Genomic DNA, 8,449 nt, shown 5'->3' on the forward strand with positions numbered 1-8,449 from the left:
TAATGCTTGTCACTAGGGCCCGAGTGCCATGATTTCAGATCTGAAATTATTATGTTGTCACCAATATATGTGTGTTCTAGATCTGATCTTGCAAGTTGTAGTTACCTACTATGTGTTATGATCCGGCAACCCCGGAGTGACAATAACCGGAACCACTCCCGGTGATGACCATAGTTTGAGGAGTTCATGTGTTCACCAAGTTCTAATGCATTGGTCCGGTTCTTTATTAAAAGGAGAACCTTAATATCCCGTAGTTTCCTTTTGGACCCCGCTACCACGGGATGGATGGACAATAGATGTCATGCAAGTTCTTTTCCCTAAGAACGTATGACGACACACAGAATGCATGCCTACATCACATTGACGAACGGGAGCTAGCCACAGATCTCTCCGTGTTATAACTGTTGCATGATGAATATCATCCAAACAAATCACCGACCCATTGCCTACGAGTTTGTCCTACTGCTGTTACTTGTCTTGCTCTGCTGCTGCTGCTACTACTGTTGCTACTATTATTACTTGTCTTGCTCTGCTGCTACTGTTGCTACTACTGTCGCTTGCTACTATTGCTACTTGCTACTGCTGTCACTACCGTTGCTCGTTACACTATCGTTACTCGCTACTTTGTTGTTACTACGTTGCTTGCAGATACTAATCTTTCAGGTGTGGTTGAATCTGACACATTCAACTGCTAATACTCGTGAGTATTCTCTCACCTCGTGTTTGGCGATCAACAAATTTGGGTCGAATACTCTACCCTCGAAAACTGCTGCGAACCCACGCGCTGGTGGGCCATCAACAACATTCTTCTAGTTTCATTGTCGGGGAGTGCTAGCAGCATTCTTCTGTTTTGTTGCAAAGGGGAAGAACAGTTGACATCAAGCATTGTTCTGGCACCATTGCCAGGGATTTCAATCACCGGCCCTCCTCCTCCTCCCTCCTATATATAGTGGAGGGTTTTGGTGCTGCAAAGAATACAATTCCACCTCTCCACGGTGCAGCCCTACCTCCTCTTTTCCTCGTCCTCCGTAGCTCTTGGCAAAGCCCTGCCGGAGTACCATGCAGATCCACCATCACCACGCCATCGTGCTGCCGGAGCTCTCCCTCAACCTCTCCTCCCTCCTTGCTGGATCAAGGTGTAGGAGACGTCACCGGGCTGCACGTGTGTTGAACGTGGAGGCGCCTTTGTTTGGCGCTTAGATCGGAATCCACCGCGATCTGAATCGCTATGAGTACGACTCCATCAACCGCGTTCTAGCAACGCTTCTGCTTAGCGATCTTCAAAGGTATGAAGATGCTCTACCCCTCTGCTCGTTGGTGGTTTCTCCTAGATAGATCCTTGTGAAGCGTAGGAATTTTATGAAATTACTACGTTCCCCAACAGTGCTCCCATCGGAGATCCCCTCAGGTGCGTTCCTGGCCCACTGGATGTCTTCTGGCCCAAAAAATCCACAAAAAGTTTTGCTGCGTTTGGACTTCGTTTGGTATTGATTTCCTGCGACGTAAAAAAAGATGTAGAAAACAACAACTAGCACTGGGCACTATTGTGACAGCCTGAGGCCGACGTTCCAGTAGATTCCCCTTTCTTTACATTTTCGTCGTGTGGGTATTTTCATTTGTCGCATCATCACCGCATCATGCGCATCATCGGCATTGCATCGGCATCTTGTTGCCGCCAGTTTTCAAAAGTTGCATCCGTTGTTAGTTGCCGGTTCTCGTTGTTGTTTGTTCTGAGCCCGATCACACTCGCACGTGCCCGCGGCATCGTTCGAAACCCTGTTTTAAAAGTGTGCATAAAACTTTCTCTGATCAGGTTGAGATTTGACGTGCGGTCTTATTTTAATATAGCTAGGCCGCCTGTCGAATTTCGTCGCGATCGGAGTCCGTCTGGTCCCCGAACGGTCGACCGTAGCGACACCGTATTCGGTTATTCGTCGAACGATTATCGGTGTTTTAAAATTGTTGTCGCGTCGCCTGATTTCCCTCTCGTCTCCGGATAACTACTCTACACGTCCTCGTAGTCCATCTCGCGTTCGGAATCACTCGAATCCGACCACGCGGTTGGATCCGGAACAGAATTTCGGTTAACCTAGCCCCCATTTATCTATAAATAGACCCCCCGGATATTTTAGACGACCCCCTCTCCTCCTACCTCGAGATCCGCGCCACCTAACCCTAATTCCACCTCTCTCTCTCCTACCAGCCCCAGCCGTCGTGGGCCCACCAAGACCATCGCAGGCCCGCCCGGGCCCGAGCCGCCGCCGCCCCGTTCTGCCTCCCGTGCCCCGCGCCTCCTGCCTAGCGCCGCCGGCCAGCCCCTCGAGCTGCAGCTTCCGAGCCCCGAGTAGAGTCTCCAACCCGCGCCGCCGCCCGTACCTCGTCGGGCCCGCCTCCGGCCTCCGCTCGCCGGAACCGCTACTGGAGCCCCACCCTCACCTAGCCTCCCTGCAAGCCGGCCGCCTCCTTGCTCCTCCCCGTCGGCGCCGCCTGCGCCAGCACCTTCTGCGCCGGCCGCCCACGCCAAATCCGGCCGGCCCACGCCCGGATCCGATCCCCGCCGTCGGTTCCCTTCGCGGACGTCGCCGGAGCTCGGCATCGCTGGGGCGCCGCCGTTCCTCCTTCCCTCGTCCCGCGGGAGGTGCACGGCGAGGCGCTACGCCCCGCTCGCCCCAGAGCCACCCCGCTCGCCCCAGGCGGCCTGCCTCGCCCGACGGCCCAACTGGCCTCCCCTTCGAGCCCAAGTCGTGGCCCAGCTTCCTTCCAGTCAGATCCGGCCCAAGAGCCCCCCCTAAGGTGAGCTTTTCCTCGCCCAAGCGAGATCTAGTTATAATGCGCCTCAGGTTTCAGCCTGATTGGGTTAGTAGATTTTTCTTTTCGAATTAGTTGTATTTCAGGAAATAGACAATATTTAAATGCCCGTAACTTTTATTCCGTAAGTCGGATCGCGACGTATTAGATATGTTTTTCATGTAGTTTTGCATGCAGAATCCATTTATAAAACTTGCATAATTATATGACGTTGTTTGACGTGTCATATGCATAGATTAGCATGCTGTTCCAATAGGATAGTGCCCGTAATTATTTTTCGCGCAAGACCGGATTGCTCGTATGCCTTAGATAAAATGTCCATGTTTTAGGAACCCCTTTTCCATGTATTTTAGAGCTGTCATTGGTATTTTTGCGTGTAGGAATTGCGCTAGCTTATTTTTCTGTGTCTAGGTTATTATCTCGCATTCTCGTGTGGCATTATTTTTGTTGCGCAACCCCACATATTTTATATGTTTTCGGGGTAGAAAAATCCAGGTGATTTTTCTGTGCAATTAGTTTAAGCATTAGAGCAAGTTAGTTCATGCGTTATTTTGCCATGTTGCCCTTTTGTCTATTTCGTAGGATTTATTTCGTGCTTCGTTTGAGGGAGTTGTCAACTAGAGAGTTGTTCTTGGATGTTTACTCTAGCCCCTGGTATTTTTGCTTGCAATTGAAATGCATGTTTAGGTGTGGTTTGCTTGCTCTCAAGATGCTAGAAATAGTGCTGATTTGGAGGAGCTGAAATATTTCTAAGTCTGGAATCTGTTATATTTTGTTGTTGTCTTGTCTTGCTTGTATCTTGTGATTTGTAGCTCTTTTGAGGTTGGTGCAATGGAGTTAGTTGTAACCCTTATGTTTCTCTAGCATGATGTGAATTTTCATGCCATTTGGATTCCTGTAGCTATAGGTTTTGCTGCTGTCTTCAGATTGAAAACTGCACCTTCATAAAGTATTATTTTCACTAAGTCTGAAACTGTATGTGAGAAGCCATTTTGTGACTTCTTTTTCTAGTGATCCATGCTGCCATGCTAGTTGTTGTTAGTTGTTTGTAGTAGTGCTTCTTGCTCTCTTTTGGGTCATGCCTTGCTTGAGTTTATCGGAGTTGTGTAGCCCGTAGTTGTGGGGCGTAGAAAATGTTATGTGGCTGATTTTGGCAGATTGTAGAGATTTCTTGTTTTGCTCATAGTTGTTGAACCGTAGCTCCGATTTGATCGTGTCCTACATGAAACTTGCTTAGAATCTCGTGTAGCTTCATTTTCTCTTGCTGTCTGTATGTTTTCAAGTGCTCGTGACCGTCGTTGCACACAGATTGCATTCATGCCATCATATCTTGTGATGCTTGTATTTTTTGAATTGTAGCTCCGTTGGAGATGATCTCCATGTGTAGTTTGCTTGAAATGACGCGTAGAATCACGTGAACCTATTTGTTTTGCTGTTTAACAACTAATTAAAAGTGTTAGTTCAGATCTGGACAGAATTGTAAATTAACATGTGAGGTCGTCTCGGAGGTGCTATATGTCATTTCCGACCTCATTTAAAATACCTAGGTAGGTAGTTTTATTGCGCTTCACCTCTTGCCATGTTTAATCACATTTAATATTACCGTGTACCTATTCGGGATAGAACTAAATAAATAAAACGTGGAGTTTCGTCAATATGCAACTCGTTGCATATTGAACTTCACTTAATGTGTAGTGTTTGATTGTGTGATTTGTCATGACCGTGACTTGCATGTTTTCAGCTGCCCATGCATCATATGTGTTGTGCATCGTGTGCTGAATATCGTGTGTTGATTTGTGTTTCCGGTTTGCTTCATCTCGTTAGAGTTCCGTAGCGTGCCGGATTGTGAGGACCCGTTCTACTACGTCGGTTCGTCTGCTTCATGGAGTCATTCTTCTTCCAAGCAGGATTTTAGGCAAGATGACCATTTCCCCAGATACCATTACTAGCATTGCCATGCTAGTTTTATTGTTTCTGTCGCTATGTCTCGTTACCTACCACATGTTAAATATCAGCCTCTCAACAATGCCATGAAACCTTCAACCTGTTCAACCTAGCAAACCACTGATTGGCTATGTTACTGCTTGCTTATCCCTGTGTTAGCATTGCTAGTTGCAGGTGCAGTTGCTTCCATGTGAAACCATGGGTTCCTTGTTATATCACTCTATTAAATTCCATTTAAATTAATGCACCTACATACTTGGTAAAAGGTGGAAGGCTTGGCCTTTCTAGCCTGGTGTTTTGTTCCACCTTTGCCCCCTTAGTTTCGGCTACCGGTGTTATGTTCCATAATTGAGCGCTCCTAACACGATCGGGGTTGTTATGGGGACACCCTTGATAAAAAAAAATTAGATTAAGACTGGTCTGGCAAGGCCCAACTTTGGTACTACATTTGCCTAATCACCTAATAAAATTGCATAGGGACTTTCCGGACCCCGAGGATAATTTAATCAACCCCCGGGCCAGTGCTCCTCATGAGTGTTGGTCGAAATTGGCAGACTACGGGGCCACCGCGGGGCAACCCGAGGTTTGGTTCTCCTAGTGTGGCCCATCCGCCGTGTCCTGAGAACGAGATACGTGGCTCCTATCGAGATTGTCGACACGTCGGGCGGCCTTGCTGGATTAGTTTTACCTTTGACGAAATATATTGTGCATCGGAATTCCGATGATGCTTCGGGTAATCTCAGAGTTGAGGTTTTCCACTAGGGAATCCGACGAGATCGCGAGCTTCGTGATTGAGGATTTCTATGCGGCTTGTGGTAATTTATGATGGACTAGTTGGAGCACCCCTGCAGGGTTAAATCTTTTCGGAAGCCGTGCCCGCGGTTATGTGGCAACGTGGAAGCTTTGTTTAACACTGGTTCTAGTCAACTTGAAGTTAACTTAAATTAAAATATGCCAACTGTGTGCATAACCGTGACTGTCTCTTTCGTGAGTTCCTTCTCCGATCGAGGACACGGTGGGGTTACGTCTGATGTAGGTAGGTGTTCAGGATCATTCATTTGATCATCAGTAGTTCACGTCCGTTATGCGTAGATCATCCCCCTCCTATTACTTGTACTCGTAAGTTTAGCCACCAAATATATGCTTAGCCCCTGCTGCAACCTCACCACTTAACCATTCCTCACCCATTAAGCTTTGCTAGTCTTGATACCTTTGGAAATGAGATTGTTGAGTCCCCTGTGGCTCACAGATTACTACAACACCAGTTGCAGGTACAGGTAAAGGTTACTTGACGCGAGCGCGTTGATTGTTCATTTGGAGTTGCTTCTTCTTCTTCTTCTTCTTCGATCTAGGATGGGTTCCAGGCCGGCAGCCTGGGATAGCAAGGATTGACGTCGTTCTTCTTTTCTCGTTTGTTTTCGTCCGTAGTCGGACCCTGCTCTTACTCTTGATGATTATGTAATGTACTGATGTGACTCTGATGTAGCTTGTGGCGAGTGTAAGCCAATTCTATATATATATATATATATATATATATATATATATATATATCTTCTTTTTAGTACATGTACTTGTAATGATATCCATTTCTTGCGACACGACGAGATGCACTTCTATCCCTGACGAGGCCTTCGTGCCAAATTGAGGATAGGGTCGCATCTTGGGCGTGACAAGTTGGTATTAGAGAAGTACCGACCTAGGAGCCCCCTTGATTGATCGAACTTGGCCGAGTCGAGTCTAGTGAAAAAACTGCTTTAAGTCTAGTTATATATCGGAGAGTAGGATTCTTTTTTCTCCTCTTCTATGCTCTGGTGAGGAATCTTGACATAATAATTTAATTCTACTCCTCTTCTCACTCAAAAAAATTTAGGATCACGCGGATATTTTTGGAATTTATATGATGCCGATGTGACGGAGTTATGTCTTGGTGCCTCCTATCTGCTTTGAGTTTCAGGGGAGTTTAGCTCCAGGGGATTCTTGAGCACATCGTTATCATTCAGATTTCTTAGTATCTCAGAACGAAGGATGTTCGTAATTGCTTCAATACTATTAGTGGCGAGATAACCCCGATGTCCCCAGTACTGGTGCAGATTGTTCGGGAGTACTGCCATACTTTGTATCGTTGTGATCACGAGGGTCTGTTGTAGATGAAGGTCCGAGATTATGGTCGTGTGTTGACGGATGTGATACAAGTGATGGGTTAGTATAGGAGTTGTGTGATATTCCTCCTTGTATCCGTGTACCAGATTGCATGACGAGATATTTCGGGAATTCTTAGGTGGGAATTCAAGTAGTTACTTATAGGACGATCTTCCAACAAATTTGTGTTGCTTCGATGTCAAGTGGTGATTTCATACCTTTCCAAGAGGTGTTCTCATATTTTTATGTGAATGCTAATCCTTTTGCTTAATCAGTTGTCTTGTCAATTCTTGTTAACCGGAGTCGTCATGTTAATTCCTTTTTAACCGGTGTGTTTCTCTCCAAGTGAATTCCATCCTCTCCAATTTTTTTGCAAGATCATTCTCTCATTTTATTCCGGAGTTCATCTCATCTGTCTCAAGTTATTTTGTTTTCCCCGCCCTCCCGCCCTTTTCTTCAGTGTTTGGATTTCATCCAAGTGCCTTGTTATTCAGTGATGCTTCCGCTATCTCTTCTTCCTTTTTGTAGTCGGTGATTCATTGTGAAGATTCTCATGAGTCGAGTTCATCATTTCTTCATCTTGTTCCTTTTCGGTGAATTTACTTCAGTTATCCATGGTCATCATATCATTTTCAACCATTAAATTCTTTCTGACGTTGGAAATTCTTTCAGCGTATCTTGTTTTTTTAATTCCTCTCTCTTTCTATCCGGAGTGTTAAAGATATTTCAGAAGTTCTGGTTTTCAACCCTTCAATTATTTCGAGGTGCTAACCTCATCTAGTTCTCTTCATACCGGTGCATTATCTATCTTCTAAGCAATCTTTTCTAACGGTGGTTTCTTTGAGTGGGCCCATAACCCACAGGTTCTTTCCCAGGATCTTTCCTGGCTCTTTTAATCCTTGCCCGGAGATCATTAACTCTTTTCAACTATGACGTAAGTATGATTTCCATCAGTCATATTACTTCTTCAAGTTCTATTTGAATTAATTCTCATATTGGCTCAACATTTCATTCTTCTTTATTCCGGAGTGTCTCATTAATTCTTGGTGGTGTTCTTCTCATCATTCTCTTCTTTCAAGACCAAAGGGGTGTTTCTCTCGAATCTTGGTCCATTCTATTGTAGATTCATCATTTCAGCCTTGTGCCATCATCTTGAATTTGTTCTCAATCATGAGAATCCATTTCTCGCTATCCGGTGCATTTCTGAGTTGTTTTTATTTCTCGTTCCGCTGAAGGCCATCATTTCAGAAGATTCTTCGTTCTCAGCCTTCAGCTTTCGTCCTCAATTCTTCTCAATTGTTATCTCTTCGTTTGTCTCTCAATTATTTTGGTGCCTTGTTCTAGTTTACTCTCAGGTGGCTCGTGATCTCTTCATTCTCATGTATCTCCATTAATTCGTGGTGTTCCCATTCAATTGTGAATTCTTATCGGTGCTTCCTTCAATTATGCTTCAAGTGGTGCTTATCTCTCTCTCTTCAAGATTCTTTCAAGAGGAATAAGTTGTATGCTAAATCCGTTGCTTGTCTTCAATTTAATTTGATGAAGGATGATCATAACA

The sequence above is a fragment of the Hordeum vulgare genome, chromosome 6H, assembly GCF_904849725.1.
Source record: "Hordeum vulgare subsp. vulgare chromosome 6H, MorexV3_pseudomolecules_assembly, whole genome shotgun sequence".
Lineage (NCBI taxonomy): Eukaryota > Viridiplantae > Streptophyta > Magnoliopsida > Poales > Poaceae > Hordeum > Hordeum vulgare.